Source organism: Amblyomma maculatum, chromosome 4, assembly GCF_055883805.1.
Source record: "Amblyomma maculatum isolate TAMU_Amacu chromosome 4, ASM5588380v1, whole genome shotgun sequence".
Lineage (NCBI taxonomy): Eukaryota > Metazoa > Arthropoda > Arachnida > Ixodida > Ixodidae > Amblyomma > Amblyomma maculatum.
In genome coordinates this window covers 137,062,963-137,081,008 of record NC_139347.1, presented here as the reverse complement: position 1 = coordinate 137,081,008, position 18,046 = coordinate 137,062,963, and the positions used below count along the sequence as shown (strand labels likewise).

The 18,046-nt window shown below is 49.7% G+C and overlaps 6 non-coding genes and 4 pseudogenes across 6 annotated transcripts; all 10 read left to right on the top strand.

The window, feature by feature from the left end:
* The first annotated feature begins 1,291 nt into the window (after positions 1–1,291).
* Positions 1,292–1,410, top strand: LOC146192856 (5S ribosomal RNA; annotated as a pseudogene).
* Positions 1,411–1,979: 569 nt separating this feature from the next.
* On the top strand, positions 1,980–2,098 carry LOC146192855 (5S ribosomal RNA). The gene has a single exon (XR_014707022.1). It is a non-coding gene; the product is annotated as a 5S ribosomal RNA (ribosomal RNA).
* A 5,501-nt stretch (positions 2,099–7,599) lies between these two features.
* On the top strand, positions 7,600–7,718 carry LOC146192854 (5S ribosomal RNA; annotated as a pseudogene).
* A 572-nt stretch (positions 7,719–8,290) lies between these two features.
* LOC146192853 (5S ribosomal RNA) lies at positions 8,291–8,409 on the top strand (annotated as a pseudogene).
* Positions 8,410–8,976: 567 nt separating this feature from the next.
* Positions 8,977–9,095, top strand: LOC146192852 (5S ribosomal RNA). Its single transcript, XR_014707086.1, has one exon. It is a non-coding gene; the product is annotated as a 5S ribosomal RNA (ribosomal RNA).
* A 5,568-nt stretch (positions 9,096–14,663) lies between these two features.
* LOC146192851 (5S ribosomal RNA) lies at positions 14,664–14,782 on the top strand (annotated as a pseudogene).
* A 572-nt stretch (positions 14,783–15,354) lies between these two features.
* On the top strand, positions 15,355–15,473 carry LOC146192850 (5S ribosomal RNA). Its single transcript, XR_014707021.1, has one exon. It is a non-coding gene; the product is annotated as a 5S ribosomal RNA (ribosomal RNA).
* Positions 15,474–16,042: 569 nt separating this feature from the next.
* Positions 16,043–16,161, top strand: LOC146192849 (5S ribosomal RNA). The gene has a single exon (XR_014707019.1). It is a non-coding gene; the product is annotated as a 5S ribosomal RNA (ribosomal RNA).
* A 564-nt stretch (positions 16,162–16,725) lies between these two features.
* On the top strand, positions 16,726–16,844 carry LOC146192848 (5S ribosomal RNA). Its single transcript, XR_014707018.1, has one exon. It is a non-coding gene; the product is annotated as a 5S ribosomal RNA (ribosomal RNA).
* Positions 16,845–17,416: 572 nt separating this feature from the next.
* On the top strand, positions 17,417–17,535 carry LOC146192847 (5S ribosomal RNA). Its single transcript, XR_014707017.1, has one exon. It is a non-coding gene; the product is annotated as a 5S ribosomal RNA (ribosomal RNA).
* The last annotated feature ends 511 nt before the right edge of the window (positions 17,536–18,046 follow it).

Genomic DNA, 18,046 nt, shown 5'->3' with positions numbered 1-18,046 from the left:
CCAGAGTGACCACAATCGACAGGGGCTCCGTGGGTAGGCTACACAGATCATGGGCAGTCTTCGTTTGGCGCTCTACGGCAGAGCCCATGCGCCGAAGCAATCTCTTCTGGGGCATGGAGCGAGGCGGACTGGGCTTAGTGAACGTAGAACTTAAACTTGTAGTCCAAAGGCTCATTTTCTTTCGAAGCCAAAAGGATAATTTTCTTCGCGCGGCCACTCAGTATCTAGGCTCGGCGCACTTGGCCCCTTGGTTGGCCACAACTAAGCCAATAGGTAACGGCATGAGAGCCACAGCCTTCTACAAGGAGATAGCGCAGTCCCTGGCGCTGCTGCAAGGGCTTTTTTCGTGGGAGTACCTGCTCGCAGTAAAACCGAGAAAGCTTTACTGGGACTTGCTGGCACAATTTCTGCAACCTCCATTATATCGACAACCACCCATAGGGGTGGGCAAGAATGATGTCCTCAAGCGAGTCAGGAAGCTGCCCGTTCCAACAGGCTCCAAGGATTTCTTCTTTCGTTTCCACACAGGAGTTTTGCCCGTGAAAGCTCGTCAGGAAGAGCGGGGTTTCTTCCTACCATGGGGCGCAAACTGTCTCCTGTGTGGCCGACGGGAGACCACTCAACATGTATTTATGGAATGCAACACGGCGCACATCTTCTGGGACGAAGTAAGGGGATTTTTCGCCACTGATTTCGAAGTGACATGGCCAGGGCTCTTGTGTCTCGACGCGTCTTGTGATCGACCAGAACTTCGAGACATTGTGATAGTGCTTGCGTTGCATGCCCTCTGGCGTGCGCGCGTGGATGTGGTGGAGTGCGTGCGTTGGCCGAAACCAGCGTGGCGGCACCTATTGGACAAAACAGAGTGGACAGTGAGTGCACTGGAGTCCTCTGGCACCGACGAAAACCTGCAGGAGGAACTACAGCGAGGCTGCCGCGCTGTGATGGTCTTCAAGACACGCCAGTACGAACGGTTTGGGTGCCGCTGATGCTTCACGCTGCGTTGCACAAGTGGCGTTTTTTTTTTTTTTTTTTTGTGGGTTTTTCTCTCTACTTTTCTGGTTTCCCCCTTTGTCCTTTAGTGGCGGCTCATTGTAGGCTTATATGTTACACTTTTTCTGACCCTTTCTTGCCAGACCTCTGGACATAATTTTTTATTGTCCTTAATGTCCCCTCACGCTTCCTATGGCCGACGTTGACACTAGAAGCAATCAATGCACTCGGCTATTGGCTGAGTTGCTGCCTTGTACATATATGTGTAAATAAAGGTTTTTGTTACTGAAAAAAAAAAAAAATCGGCCATACCATGCTGAATACGCCGGTTCTCGTCCGATCACCGAAGCTAAGCAGCATTGGGCTCGGTCAGTACTTGGGAGGGAGACCACCTGGGAACACCGAGTGCTGATGGCACTTCTTTTGTTTTTGTTTTCTCCCAGCCCGCAGCTGGCTTCTTCATTTTTTTTTTCTCCCTGTCACTTTGGCGTCGCAAATTCCACTGGCTGCTGATGAGCCGAGCAGGCCGGGTCACGTTTGTGTGTCAATTCAATCATCACTTTGCGCGCATGCACGGAGAGATGCGACGCGCATATGTATACGGTGCAGAATTACTCGAGGCGATCGCGTGCGTGGCTTCTCGGTGTCAGTTTGACGCGTACGTGCCTCATTCACCAGTTTGCAGTGCAATTTTCACAGTTTTTGAGACCATTTGGCGTGGCCACAAGCGCACAGTTCGGGCTCATCGGCGCCCGGACTGCAGTCCGTGCACCCTGCATCCATGTGTAAACAACTCGCGATCGCCGCTCTCGCACTGCTCTTCAATTTTTGTAGTGCCAACGCGCGCTCGGTTCGTCAGAATTGTTGGAAACAGCTCAGAACATGTAAATGAACACTCGGTGCCTCATAACAAAGACAGCGCTTAGCTGCATGTGTAGTCAGAGGCGTTAAAACAGTACATAAGCCTCTCGAAACGACTGTTTCTCGCCATCGGCCATACCATGCTGAATACGCCGGTTCTCGTCCGATCACCGAAGCTAAGCAGCATTGGGCTCGGTCAGTACTTGGGAGGGAGACCACCTGGGAACACCGAGTGCTGATGGCACTTCTTTTGTTTTTGTTTTCTCCCAGCCCGCAGCTGGCTTCTTCATTTTTTTTTTCTCCCTGTCACTTTGGCGTCGCAAATTCCACTGGCTGCTGATGAGCCGAGCAGGCCGGGTCACGTTTGTGTGTCAATTCAATCATCACTTTGCGCGCATGCACGGAGAGATGCGACGCGCATATGTATACGGTGCAGAATTACTCGAGGCGATCGCGTGCGTGGCTTCTCGGTGTCAGTTTGACGCGTACGTGCCTCATTCACCAGTTTGCAGTGCAATTTTCACAGTTTTTGAGACCATTTGGCGTGGCCACAAGCGCACAGTTCGGCTCATCGGCGCCCGGACTGCAGTCCGTGCACCCTGCATCCATGTGTAAACAACTCGCGATCGCCGCTCTCGCACTGCTCTTCAATTTTTGTAGTGCCAACGCGCGCTCGGTTCGTCAGAATGGTTGGAAACAGCTCAGAACATGTAAATGAACACTCGGTGCCTCATAACATAGACAGCGCTTAGCTGGATGTGTAGTCAGAGGTGTTAAAACAGTACATAAGCCTCTCGAAACGACTGTTTCTCGCCATCGGCCATACCATGCGGATTCCACTTCCGGCCACCGAGCGTGACGGACGTGATTATCATGGGCTCCCAAGGAGCGGATTCAGCGGCCCAGCTGGGCCGTGGTATCAGGAGCACGGAAAGGCCTACCAAGGATTATGAACTGGTTCTACCGCATCTGCCTACAGGTTCGAGTGTTTTACATACTGTTTTTTTGCATGGCGACATAAAAGCCAGGCCGTACCGGGTGGAGCACTTTCGAGACTCCCTCGCTCGTCTTTCACTGCTGCCGGAAGTGGTTGCCCTCGGGGCATACCAAATGAATCACGTGTGGGCGGTAACGTTTAAAGGTGAAGAGGCGAAAGCGAAGATTTTGGAAGCCCAAGCTATTGAAGTGAAGGAGCACCGCTGCGTGGTCATTGACCCCTGTAACCAAGGCATCAGGTTGAAGCTTTTCTGGCTGCTTCACGGCGTGCAAGACGATGACGTGCGAGCGGCGTTGGCAGCTTTTGGAAAAGTTACGGAAATTTCAAGAGACAAGTGGAGAGTGCAAGGTTGTGTCGACAAGGCTTCAACGACACGAACGGTCACGCTGAAGCTCAAAGTGGGCGTTACCATCGAGGACCTGCCGCATCAGCTTCGGGTCGCCGAGGACGTCGCACTCGTCCACGTCCCAGGCAGAGCCCCGCTTTGCCTCCGGTGCCGCGGGAAAGGACATATACGTCGTGAGTGTCGTGTGCCGCGCTGCGGGCTGTGTCGTCGCTACGGCCATGACGAGTCGCAGTGTGTGCGCACGTATGCCAACGTTGCAGGCCCCGTGCCGAGTGAAGTGGCAGGCGAGCACTTGATGGACGCAGTGGACGCCGAGGAAGCGAGCAGTGGAATCACTGAGGAGGCAGAACAGAACGGACAGTCCTCTGAGAAGACCCCTGCCCCTAAAGAACACTGTGAATCAGAGTTGATAGTTCCGTTGCCGAATGTCGCTGGGACCGAGACACCCACGAAAGAAAACGGCAATGCCAGTGCAGCAAGCCCAGCGTCGGCTACGCAACACAGTGAGGAACAGGGGGACACTGAAGCTGAGATGCCAGCTGCTTCTACCTTGCCTGTGAAGCGGGTGCACGAAGACAGTGTCAACGAGGAATCAACCCAAGGAGGAGCGGAAAGCGGACAGCCTCCACTGAAGGCAGCCCCCCTTCGCCGGGCGTCCTTCAAGCCAAGGCCAAACGTGCCCCCAGACCGGAGAACTGTGTCACCTGTGCCTCCGCCATAGCGGGGGTACCCTTTCCGGTCGAGACGTTACAAGCCCGGTCCATGATCGGGAGCAGCGCTTGGAACGACGGACGGACTCGCCAAAAAGGAAGAATGGTCATCCCGTGCAACAGATCAACCGCAATGCTGTCTTTCTGCAAAAGCGATGTGGGTGATATATGTTTCGCGATATATAATTTCTTGAGATGGCGACGAATTTAACCACTAGCTTGCGCGTAGCCACGCTAAATGTGAGAGGGCTGTCAACGCGTCGGAGACAACTGCAGCTTAACCGCATTCTGCTGGAAAATGAAATTGATGTGCTAGCAGTTCAAGAGAGCAAAATGGAAAGCGAACAACAAACAGAGAAAATGGCTGAAATATATCGTTCTAGATATAGTGTTTGCGTTTGTCATGCGGTTGGAAGATCGGGGGGATGTGTCATTTTCATTCGAAATTGCATAGAGTGTGTGCAGTCTGTGTTCTCGTGTGAGAGTGGGCGGCTATTGATATGTGATTTCACTTTTTCTGGATTGGACTGGAGAGTGATCTGCGTTTATGCGCCGACTAGAACGTTTGAGCGGGAAGAGTTTTTTCACTATATGAAATCCTTCCTAATACATGAGAGGCGTGTTCTCCTGCTTGGAGACTTCAACTGTGTCTGTAGACCGGAAGATAGAACAACAGACCGTGTCCTTCGTGACAAGAGTGCAGAGTTACTTACTGACATTGTTATTGAGGCAGAGCTTGAAGATGCTGGCTGTATAATGACGCATGAAGGCCAAGCAAAGTTCACGCACTTTCAAGGTAGCTGTCATGCAAGGTTGGACCGAATATACGTTCCCATTGATTGTGTGCCCTTGTGCTCGGAATATGAAACACTTCCCATGAGCTTTAGTGACCACTCCCTCGTAATGATTACTCTAGGCATGAAAAGTAAGGCAACAAAGTTCAATTGGGAGCTATGGAAATTTAATGAAAAACTGCTGCTGGATGAAGAGTTTACCACTAAAGTTAAAGAATATATTAGGCATATGTTACAAAATGACTCTAATTTTATACAAGCATGGGAGCAGTTTAAGTGCGAGATAAAGATAGCTGCTATTGACCGAGCATGCACTCTCCGACGTAAAGAAAGAGAACAAGAAAAAGAACTTCGTAGCACACTTGAATACATGCTTAGCATGGAGAGCGTTAAGCCTGGCTTGTTCGCCCAAGATATAAAAAAGATAAAAACCAAACTTGAGGTGATAGACGAAGAGAAGTATCGCGGTGCGGTGATAAGGGCACGCAGCGAAAAATTGTGGCTCGGAGAGACGCCCACGAAAAGGGCACTTAGTGACGAAAAAAGGTACGCAGTGTCAAAAGAGATAAAAGAAATCTGCTATCAGAACGTAGTTACCTCGGAAAAAAAACTATTGAACGGGCGTTTGTAGAATTTTACAGCGAATTGTTTAGCCTGAAAACACCGGACATTGAACGCTTCAGAAAAGACTTTCTTTCGCTGATGCCAAGAGTAGAAGACGAAGTGGCGCAGACACTTGAAGCAAGTATTACTTCCGAGGAAATTGAGGCCGCTATCGGGGAATTAAATTCCAATAAGTCACCCGGACCAGATGGTCTTGGTGCTGCCATATACAAGGCCTTTCCAACTGAAATGGCTGTTTTACTGGAAAGAGTTATTAGTGAATGCTACGAAAAGAACGTACCTCCTCCGTCTTTTCGAATGTCACACATTGTACTAATCCCGAAAACAGATGACCATGTTAAGCTTCAGTCTGTAGCGTCTTACCGTCCTATAAGTCTAACGAATGTTGACTATAAAATTTACATGAAAGTATTAGGACGACGACTCCAAAGTGTAATTACTTCTCTTGTAGGCCCACATCAGACATGCGGTATAAAAGGAAGGACCATTTTTACTAACATACACGCAGCAAGGAGTGTACTCGAATGTTGTGACGCGATGCATGACCACGTAGCCATGATGCAATTAGACCTCCACAAAGCATTTGATAAAGTGGTACATGAAATTTTGTTCTCTGTTTTAAAGTATGTCAATGCTGGTTCCGTGATTACAAAGGGCGTGAAAATGGCTTACGAGTGCTGTTCAGCGAGACTGGTCGTGAATAAGCAGTTAACTGATCGTATACCTGTTCAGTCGTCAGTAAGGCAGGGCTGTCCTCTGTCTCCCCTTTTGTTTGCGCTTTATCTGGAGCCTTTCTGTCTAAGATTGCTTACAAGGCCAAACATACGCGGTTATAGATTTTTTCAAAGTGAAATTCGGGTTTTGGCATACGCGGACGATATTGCGGTTTTTTGTACTGACCATGAGAGCGTGCAAGAAGTTGTAAAAGAAGCCACTGCCTTTTGCACTGCAAGTGGAAGTGAAATTAGTTGGCCAAAGTGTTTAGGATTTTGGCACGGAAACTGGCAATACGCGCCTGAACTGTTCTCCAGTATGCAATGGACAATAACGCCAGGCAATTACCTTGGTGTGCCACTAAAGCACTACCGTGAAAGCAAGGAATGTTGGGCCGGTGAAATTGAGCAAGTGAAAACCCAAACAAACAAATGGGGAGGACATAACTTTTCTATGTTCGCAAGAGCTACCGTTTGCAATATGTTCCTAGTTGCAAAAATTTTTTACATGCTGCAAGTGTTATCTATGTCAAGAATCTCTGTTCAAAAACTGCATAGGGTATTTGCCACGTTTGTGTGGGCTTCAACATGGGAGCGTACCAGTCGATGCAATCTTTTTCATACGGTGCATAACGGTGGACTGGGCTTGTCACATTTATACTTAAAGCAGATTGTAACCAGGTTCTTTTTTTTGCGCGAACAAAGCGATGTTTTTCTTAGAACGGTAATCCAAGTGCGATTGCGTGATTCACTGCCGGAATATGTAGTTTCGACTATGTCTACAGGGCCAATGGCTCTAAGTGCTTTTCTTCGCGAAGTTGTCGCGTCCTTCCAAATAGTGAAGGCGAGATTTTCAAATGAGTATATGTGTACTGTTACGCGAAAACGGCTGTACAAAGATTTATTGGAAACCTTTTTACCTGTGCCTCTTTATCGCGCTGTATATGCTTTGGGTCCGGAGCGGGACGTGTTGAAGAGAGTGAAAAGAATGCCCATCAGATCGTCCGCTAAATCTTTCTTTTTTCAATTGCATACCGGCACTCTTCCGGTGAAGCCATGGCTGGAAAGCAAAGGCCTTTTCGTGCCTTGGTCTGCTGACTGTTTAATTTGCAAAAAGCTGGAAACCATAGAGCATATTTTCCTTGATTGTCACGATGCGGTTTTTTTGTGGGACGTGCTACAACGCACTATTAAAAAGGACTTACCAATAACGCCGTTTGGCATACGCTACCTTCCACGCGGCCAGCCAGGAGAAGTGCCCAGTGATTTATTGATGGTCTTGTGTATGCACAGCATATGGAGAACGCGGATGGATGTTCGCCATGAGCATGTTGTCGTACACCCAGCCCATCAATACTTTGTTGAAAGTGTAATGTACACGCGTGATGTTTTCGGAGGGCAATCTGAACCCCCGGAATGGCTGCCAGTCTTGGACAAGCTCATGTCACCTTATCCATTCTATCACAAGAAACCTGTAAGAAAGTGACTTGTGTTTTTAATTCCATGCGACTTTTCATCGTTCTTTGTAGTTGCCAAGTCGGTAATAAAGAAAAAAAAAAAAAAAATCGGCCATACCATGCTGAATACGCCGGTTCTCGTCCGATCACCGAAGCTAAGCAGCATTGGGCTCGGTCAGTACTTGGGAGGGAGACCACCTGGGAACACCGAGTGCTGATGGCACTTCTTTTGTTTTTGTTTTCTCCCAGCCCGCAGCTGGCTTCTTCATTTTTTTTTCTCCCTGTCACTTTGGCGTCGCAAATTCCACTGGCTGCTGATGAGCCGAGCAGGCCGGGTCACGTTTATTTGTGTGTCGATTCAATCATCACTTTGCGCGCATGCACGGAGAGATGCGACGCGCATATGTATACGGTGCAGAATTACTCGAGGCGATCGCGTGCGTGGCTTCTCGGTGTCAGTTTGACGCGTACGTGCCTCATTCACCAGTTTGCAGTGCAATTTTCACAGTTTTTGAGACCATTTGGCGTGGCCACAAGCGCACAGTTCGGGCTCATCGGCGCCCGGACTGCAGTCCGTGCACCCTGCATCCATGTGTAAACAACTCGCGATCGCCGCTCTCGCACTGCTCTTCAATTTTTGTAGTGCCAACGCGCGCTCGGTTCGTCAGAATGGTTGGAAACAGTTCAGAACATGTAAATGAGCACTCGGTGCCTCATAACAAAGACAGCGCTTAGCTGCATGTGTAGTCAGAGGCGTTAAAACAGTGCCTAAGCCTCTCGAAACGACTGTTTCTCGCCATCGGCCATAACATGCTGAATACGCCGGTTCTCGTCCGATCACCGAAGCTAAGCAGCATTGGGCCCGGTCAGTACTTGGGAGGGAGACCACCTGGGAACACCGAGTGCTGATGGCACTACTTTTGTTTTTGTTTTCTCCCAGCCCGTAGCTGGCTTCTTCATTTTTTTTCTCCCTGTCACTTTGGCGTCGCAAATTCCACTGGCTGCTGATGAGCCGAGCAGGCCGGGTCACGTTTGTGTGTCAATTCAATCATCACTTTGCGCGCATGCACGGAGAGATGCGACGCGCATATGTATACGGTGCAGAATTACTCGAGGCGGTCGCGTGCGTGGCTTCTCGGTGTCAGTTTGACGCGTACGTGCCCCATTCACCAGTTTGCAGTGCAATTTTCACAGTTTTTGAGACCATTTGGCGTGGCCACAAGCGCACAGTTCGGGCTCATCGGCGCACGGACTGCAGTCCGTGCACCATGCATCCATGTGTAAACAACTCGCGATCGTTGCTCTCGCACTGCTTTTCATTTTTCGGAGTGCCAAAGCGCGCTCGGTTCGCCAGAATGGTTGGAAACAGCTCAGAACATGTAAATGAACACTCGGTGCCTCATAACAAAGACAGCGCTTAGCTGGATGTGTAGTCAGAGGTGTTAAAACAGTACAAAAGCCTCTCGAAACGACTGTTTCTCGCCATCGGCCATACCATGCTGAATACGCCGGTTCTCGTCCGATCACCGAAGCTATGCAGCATTGGGCTCGGTCAGTACTTGGGAGGGAGACCACCTGGGAACACCGAGTGCTGATGGCACTTCTTTTGTTTTTGTTTTCTCCCAGCCCGCAGCTGGCTTCTTCATTTTTTTTTCTCCCTGTCACTTTGGCGTCGCAAATTCCACTGGCTGCTGATGAGCCGAGCAGGCCGGGTCACGTTTATTTGTGTGTCGATTCAATCATCACTTTGCGCGCATGCACGGAGAGATGCGACGCGCATTTGTATACGGTGCTGAATTACTCGAGGCGATCGCGTGCGTGGCTTCTCGGTGTCAGTTTGACGCGTACGTGCCTCATTCACCAGTTTGCAGTGCAATTTTCACAGTTTTTGAGACCATTTGGCGTGGCCACAAGCGCACAGTTCGGGCTCATCGGCGCCCGGACTGCAGTCCGTGCACCCTGCATCCATGTGTAAACAACTCGCGATCGCCGCTCTCGCACTGCTCTTCAATTTTTGTAGTGCCAACGCGTGCTCGGTTCGTCAGAATGGTTGGAAACAGCTCAGAACATGTAAATGAACACTCGGTGCCTCATAACAAAGACAGCGCTTAGCTGCATGTGTAGTCAGAGGCGTTAAAACAGTACATAAGCCTCTCGAAACGACTGTTTCTCGCCATCGGCCATACCATGCTGGATTCTGCTTCCGGCCACGCCAGTGAACGGACGCAGGATGCAGGGCTCCTCAGGAGCGGCTTCAGCGGCCATGTCAGGCCGCGGTAACAGGACTGCTGAAAAGGACAACACTTACCAGGTCGTTTTGCCTGCACTTCCAACAGGTCGGTTTGTTTTGAATACCGTTTTTTTGCACGCCGATATCAGGGCCCGCCCGTACCGGGTGGAAGATTTCCGGGATGCTTTAGCACAACACTCGCTAATCCCCGATGTTATCGCTATGGGGGCGTATCGGATGAGCCACGTCTGGGCCGTCACTCTCAAGGATACTGAAGCCGTCAACAAGATTGTCAGTGTAGGTGAGCTGTCTGTGAAAAACGGTCGCTGCTTGGTGATTGACCCGGCGAACCAGGACGTGCGACTCAAGCTTCACTGGCTACTTCACAACGTGCCAGATGAAGATGTTCGTGCTGCATTTGCGCCGTACGGAAAGGTGTCAGACGTTTCCCGGGAGCGCTGGCGTGTTAAAGGTATGCTGGAAAAGGGCTCTACAACTAGACTCGTCACGCTGAAGCTGAAAGCTGGCATGAAGCTCGACGACCTGCCGCATCAGCTCAATGTTAGCGGTGAGCTCGCGCTCGTCATTGTGCCAGGCAGACCCCCGTTGTGCCTACGCTGCCGGAGTACGGGTCACATCCGCAAAGAGTGCCGGGTTCCTCGCTGCGGAACCTGCCGACGGTTCGGGCATGAAGACAACCAGTGTGCACGAACCTACGCTAGCATTGCCGGACCTGGGACCAGCGAAGACTCGTCCGAGTTAATTATGGACGAGGCGGATGCGGAGGAGGCTGCTGACATTAGAGGTCAGTCAACGAAACAGGACGCGCCTTCCATGACGGTTTTAACAAAGGGTAAGGTGATGGTCTCAAATGAAAAGAATGAACCTCGGCATGTCTTGAACGTTCCATCCCAGGACCATGAAAGCGAGTCAAAGGAAGGGTCAGAAGACTTAACCAAATTTTCTGACGCTGAGGATCATCTCAGTACTGAGCCTTCCTGTACTGATGCCATGGAGGTTGGGCCGGAGACAGCAGCCTTAATTGCCGCGAAACGTCCGCATGAGGAAAGCGTCGAGGAGACTCAGCTGCCAGGCGGTGTTTGTGGTGAGCCGCCGCCGAAAACTTCTGGCATCCGAAGAGCCACGTTAAGACCGAAGCCGAACTTCTCGGCTGACACGCGGCAGGCGGGGAAACCGCCTCCGTAGTTTTTGTGGAGACCTGAACGATTTGTGGGTCGGCTGCCTACCGACCAGCGTCACGAACCTTCTACAACCAAGTGGTGCGTGTGTTAGCAAAAATGAAACAATGGGCTTGGACTTCGTTTGAATGCATCCCGACATTCTGCTGGCAGGACATTACATGCATGCATACGCCGCTGTTTGTCAGAAGCGGAGGCCACGCAACCATGAAGGTAGGCACCATGCCGGTACTGGCGTCTCTCTCTAGTACATGACTCTCAAGCTTAATTCGCCGTTACACGTAGCTACTTTGAATGTTAGAGGACTGGGAGCGAGAAGGCGACAATGCCAGCTCAGTCGCCTCCTTGTGGATAATGATATAGATATAGCAGCTGTGCAAGAGTCAAAGATTGAGAGCCAAGAAAGCACTGACCGTATGGTGGCTTCTTTTCAAACAAACTTTTATGTGTGTGTATGCCATTCTGTTGGTGTATCGGGTGGGTGCCTTTTATTTATACGTAACACGCTGGGAGTAAGCGTAGAGTCCGTTTTTGCCTGTCCAAGTGGTCGGCTTTTGGTTACCGATTTTACCTACTCTAATTTATGCTGGCGTGTTGTGTGTGTGTATGCTCCCAATTCAGGGCGTGAGCGTGAATTGTTTTTTCAGTCTATTGAGTTGTGGTTGAAGGTCGACAAAATCTTGCTTGTACTTGGTGACTACAACTGTGTGTGCGCAGCTGTGGACCGAGCGGCCAAGTGTAAACCTCGAAGAGACAGGAGCTCCGAGCTGTTGAATGCACTTGTACATGAGTATAGCCTTGAGGATGTTGGTAGTGTGTTCTCTACTGGAAACCAGCCAGAGTTCACGCACTTTCAGCGAGATAGCCATGCCAGATTGGACAGGGTGTATGCCTCGGTAGATCTTGTTTCCCTATGTACTGCATATGATGTCAAACCTGTGTCTTTCAGCGATCATTGTCTCGTGAGTGCAGTGTTTGGTCGCAAAGGAAAGAAATCGCGATTTAACTGGTACCTATGGAAACTGAATGCCAAACTTCTTGCCGATGAAGAGTTCCTTACTGAAGTTAAGACAGAGTTTGAAAATCGTCTTGCTATGCGACCAGTAAGTTTTGCAGCGGAATGGGACAGCTTCAAAGAGTGGGTCAAATTGAAAGCAATAGAAAAGAGTAGTAAGCTGCGATACAAAGAGAAAGAAAAAGAACTGAATGAACAACTTGCTCTTTTTTTGAGCATGGAAAGTACTGTGCCAGGGCATTTCGCCAGTAAAATACGAGAGCTTAAAAGTGAGCTGGAAACAATCGACAGCGAAAGATACACAGCGGCTGTCATACGTGCAAGGGCTGAAAAACTTTGGGCTGGAGAAGTGCCGACAAAACGAGCCCTAGCAGACGAGAAAAGATACGCCTGCCAGAAAGAAATTAGGAGTATAAGGTATGGCGGCCATATCACAGAAGATGCTAAAGATATTCAGCATGCGGTAGCAGAGCACTTCGAAGAACTGCTTAGCGCTAAGCTTGAGACTGTAGGCGGCTTTCAAACAGACTTTCTAAGACTGATGCCTGCACTGGATGACGAAAGTAAAGCGCGCCTAGAAACACCGATAACGTTGCAGGAGATAGAATCTGCAATAGATGACCTGACACCTGGGAAGGCCCCTGGGCCGGATGGTCTAAGCGCTGCCTTCTTTAAAACTTTTCAGCAGTATGCGGCTCAGTTTATGCACGATGTAATCACTGAAGCTTATGAACGTAATACTGTTCCATTGTCTTTCGCTACATCGCACATTGTGCTAATACCCAAGACAGATGATCCGGAAAAACGACTGTTGGTGGGGTCATATCGACCGATTAGCCTCACCAATGTTGACTACAAGGTGTATATGAAGGTTTTAGCAAAAAGACTGCAAAGCGTAATAAAAAAACTGGTTGGATCTCATCAAACGTGCGGCATCAAGGGTCGATCCATTGCCACGAATATACATGTCGCAAGAACCGTACTAGAATGTGTTGATGCACTCGGTGGTCAGATAGCCATGATGCAGTTAGATTTGGCGAAAGCCTTTGACCGTGTTTCTCACGAAATTCTTTTTTCCATTTTGGAGCATTCTAACCTTGGAAAAGTCATAGTGGAGGGTGTTAAAATGGCTTACGCGAACTGCACGACCCGTATTATAGTGAATGGTGAACTGACTGACAGCATCGCAGTACGTTCATCGGTAAGGCAGGGCTGCCCACTCTCACCCCTGCTTTTTGCACTGTATTTAGAGCCACTTTGCTTGGCTATCATTGATAGCGATCGCATTTTAGGGTTCAAGCTGCAATCAGCACACGTGAAAATGCTGGCATATGCTGATGACATAGCAGTGTTTTGTGCAACTAGAAAGAGCATCTTTGAAGTTACGGGTGTCATCCAAACATTTTGTGATCAAACCGGATGTAAGATCAATTGGGAGAAAAGCTCTGGGTTTTGGCACGGTGATTGGGACGTGACACCTGATTTCTTCTGTAAGCTGCGATGGTCTGCTCTCCCAACGCGATATCTAGGCGTGCCTTTAGATTGTTATCGAGATGCCAACATGCACTGGATGGAAGAAACATCCAGAGCGAAAGAAAAAGCGAATGCGTGGCAAGGAAGGCAACTCTCAATGTTTTCGCGCGCTTCCATTTGCAATGTTTTTCTTATTTCAAGGCTGTGGTACCTCATGAATGTGTTGTGTGTCTCACGAACCTCAATTCAGAAAATGCACCGCGTTTTTGCTGTTTTTATTTGGGCATCCACATGGGAAAAAACCGCCCGGACGAACTTGTTTATTTCTGTTAAAAGGGGCGGGCTTGGCCTTGCTCATTTGTTCTTGCGACAAGTGGTTTCGCGATTTATATTCCTGCGCGATCAAAAAGATACCTTTCTAAGAACTGTGATGCAAGTGCGATTGCAGAGGCTGCTCCCTGAATGGATTGTGTCATGTGAAAGCATGCCTGGTACTGTGACTGGCTACCTGCGCGAAGTTGTTTTTTCGTGCAAGTTGCTGGAAGTGCGGTTTTCTTTTGATTACCTTTTCAATGTTCCCAGAAAAAAACTGTATAAAGATCTCATTGACGTGATGCTGCCGGTGCCTTTTTACAGGGAAATACACTGTGGAGGCCCAGGGCAGGATATGTTTTGAAAAGAGTAAAGAAGATGCCCGTGAGGCCATCTGCTAAAACGTTCCTTTTCAAACTTCACTCTAATACGCTCCCTGTTAAAACCTGGCTGAATGAAAAAGGTATCTTCGTCCCATGGACAACAAATTGCCTGTTGTGCAAAAAACCGGAGACAATTGAACACGTCTTCTTACAGTGTTGGGATGCTGTTTTTCTGTGGGACGTCCTCCAAAGGACAATTAAAAAGGAACTTCCCCTAACTCCGTACGGAATCAGATTCCTACCAGTGCAGAACGATGATGCACCTTATGATTTAATTATGCTTCTTGGTCTCCATAGTTTGTGGAAAACACGAATGCAGGTGCGTCACGCAGATATAAATACACGATCTGCGCGTGAAAACTTCATTGAAAGTGCGGTGTATATACGCGAAACTTTCAGGATGCAGCAGGATCCACCACATTGGCAATGTCTATTTGATGAGTTGGTGAACCTGAAAAGATTTTAGCCGCGTACGCGTTAGCTCAAGTGTAGTTGACGTGTTTTATCATGTGTATTTTTGTTTTCTGTTTCACGGCAATAAAGAAAAAAAAAAAAAAAAATCGGCCATACCATGCTGAATACGCCGGTTCTCGTCCGATCACCGAAGCTAAGCAGCATTGGGCTCGGTCAGTACTTGGGAGGGAGACCACCTGGGAACACCGAGTGCTGATGGCACTTCTTTTGTTTTTGTTTTCTCCCAGCCCGCAGCTGGCTTCTTCATTTTTTTTTCTCCCTGTCACTTTGGCGTCGCAAATTCCACTGGCTGCTGATGAGCCGAGCAGGCCGGGTCACGTTTATTTGTGTGTCGATTCAATCATCACTTTGCGCGCATGCACGGAGAGATGCGACGCGCATTTGTATACGGTGCTGAATTACTCGAGGCGATCGCGTGCGTGGCTTCTCGGTGTCAGTTTGACGCGTACGTGCCTCATTCACCAGTTTGCAGTGCAATTTTCACAGTTTTTGAGACCATTTGGCGTGGCCACAAGCGCACAGTTCGGGCTCATCGGCGCCCGGACTGCAGTCCGTGCACCCTGCATCCATGTGTAAACAACTCGCGATCGCCGCTCTCGCACTGCTCTTCAATTTTTGTAGTGCCAACGCGCGCTCGGTTCGTCAGAATGGTTGGAAACAGCTCAGAACATGTAAATGAACACTCGGTGCCTCATAACAAAGACAGCGCTTAGCTGCATGTGTAGTCAGAGGCGTTAAAACAGTACATAAGCCTCTCGAAACGACTGTTTCTCGCCATCGGCCATACCATGCTGAATACGCCGGTTCTCGTCCGATCACCGAAGCTAAGCAGCATTGGGCTCGGTCAGTACTTGGGAGGGAGACCACCTGGGAACACCGAGTGCTGATGGCACTTCTTTTGTTTTTGTTTTCTCCCAGCCCGCAGCTGGCTTCTTCATTTTTTTTTTCTCCCTGTCACTTTGGCGTCGCAAATTCCACTGGCTGCTGATGAGCCGAGCAGGCCGGGTCACGTTTGTGTGTCAATTCAATCATCACTTTGCGCGCATGCACGGAGAGATGCGACGCGCATATGTATACGGTGCAGAATTACTCGAGGCGATCGCGTGCGTGGCTTCTCGGTGTGAGTTTGACGCGTACGTGCCTCATTCACCAGTTTGCAGTGCAATTTTCACAGTTTTTGAGACCATTTGGCGTGGCCACAAGCGCACAATTCGGAATCATCGGCGCCCGGACTGCAGTCCGTGCACCCTGCATCCATGTGTAAACAACTCGCGATCGCCGCTCTCGCACTGCTCTTCAATTTTTGTAGTGCCAACGCGCGCTCGGTTCGTCAGAATGGTTGGAAACAGTTCAGAACATGTAAATGAGCACTCGGTGCCTCATAACAAAGACAGCGCTTAGCTGCATGTGTAGTCAGAGGCGTTAAAACAGTGCCTAAGCCTCTCGAAACGACTGTTTCTCGCCATCGGCCATACCATGCTGAATACGCCGGTTCTCGTCCGATCACCGAAGCTAAGCAGCATTGGGCTCGGTCAGTACTTGGGAGGGAGACCACCTGGGAACACCGAGTGCTGATGGCACTACTTTTGTTTTTGTTTTCTCCCAGCCCGTAGCTGGCTTCATTTTTTTTCTCCCTGTCACTTTGGCGTCGCAAATTCCACTGGCTGCTGATGAGCCGAGCAGGCCGGGTCACGTTTGTGTGTCAATTCAATCATCACTTTGCGCGCATGCACGGAGAGATGCGACGCGCATATGTATACGGTGCAGAATTACTCGAGGCGGTCGCGTGCGTGGCTTCTCGGTGTCAGTTTGACGCGTACGTGCCCCATTCACCAGTTTGGAGTGCAATTTTCACAGTTTTTGAGACCATTTGGCGTGGCCACAAGCGCACAGTTCGGGCTCATCGGCGCACGGACTGCAGTCCGTGCACCATGCATCCATGTGTAAACAACTCGCGATCGTTGCTCTCGCACTGCTCTTCATTTTTTGGAGTGCCAAAGCGCGCTCGGTTCGCCAGAATGGTTGGAAACAGCTCAGAACATGTAAATGAACACTCGGTGCCTCATAACAAAGACAGCGCTTAGCTGGATGTGTAGTCAGAGGTGTTAAAACAGTACATAAGCCTCTCGAAACGACTGTTTCTCGCCATCGGCCATACCATGCTGAATACGCCGGTTCTCGTCCGATCACCGAAGCTAAGCAGCATTGGGCTCGGTCAGTACTTGGGAGGGAGACCACCTGGGAACACCGAGTGCTGATGGCACTTCTTTTGTTTTTGTTTTCTCCCAGCCCGCAGCTGGCTTCTTCATTTTTTTTTCTCCCTGTCACTTTGGCGTCGCAAATTCCACTGGCTGCTGATGAGCCGAGCAGGCCGGGTCACGTTTATTTGTGTGTCGATTCAATCATCACTTTGCGCGCATGCACGGAGAGATGCGACGCGCATATGTATACGGTGCAGAATTACTCGAGGCGGTCGCGTGCGTGGCTTCTCGGTGTCAGTTTGACGCGTACGTGCCCCATTCACCAGTTTGCAGTGCAATTTTCACAGTTTTTGAGACCATTTGGCGTGGCCACAAGCGCACAGTTCGGGCTCATCGGCGCACGGACTGCAGTCCGTGCACCATGCATCCATGTGTAAACAACTCGCGATCGTTGCTCTCGCACTGCTCTTCATTTTTTGGAGTGCCAAAGCGCGCTCGGTTCGCCAGAATGGTTGGAAACAGCTCAGAACATGTAAATGAACACTCGGTGCCTCATAACAAAGACAGCGCTTAGCTGGATGTGTAGTCAGAGGTGTTAAAACAGTACATAAGCCTCTCGAAACGACTGTTTCTCGCCATCGGCCATACCATGCTGAATACGCCGGTTCTCGTCCGATCACCGAAGCTAAGCAGCATTGGGCTCGGTCAGTACTTGGGAGGGAGACCACCTGGGAACACCGAGTGCTGATGGCACTTCTTTTGTTTTTGTTTTCTCCCAGCCCGCAGCTGGCTTCTTCATTTTTTTTTCTCCCTGTCACTTTGGCGTCGCAAATTCCACTGGCTGCTGATGAGCCGAGCAGGCCGGGTCACGTTTATTTGTGTGTCGATTCAATCATCACTTTGCGCGCATGCACGGAGAGATGCGACGCGCATTTGTATACGGTGCTGAATTACTCGAGGCGATCGCGTGCGTGGCTTCTCGGTGTCAGTTTGACGCGTACGTGCCTCATTCACCAGTTTGCAGTGCAATTTTCACAGTTTTTGAGACCATTTGGCGTGGCCACAAGCGCACAGTTCGGGCTCATCGGCGCCCGGACTGCAGTCCGTGCACCCTGCATCCATGTGTAAACAACTCGCGATCGCCGCTCTCGCACTGCTCTTCAATTTTTGTAGTGCCAACGCGTGCTCGGTTCGTCAGAATGGTTGGAAACAGCTCAGAACATGTAAATGAACACTCGGTGTCTCATAACAAAGACAGCGCTTA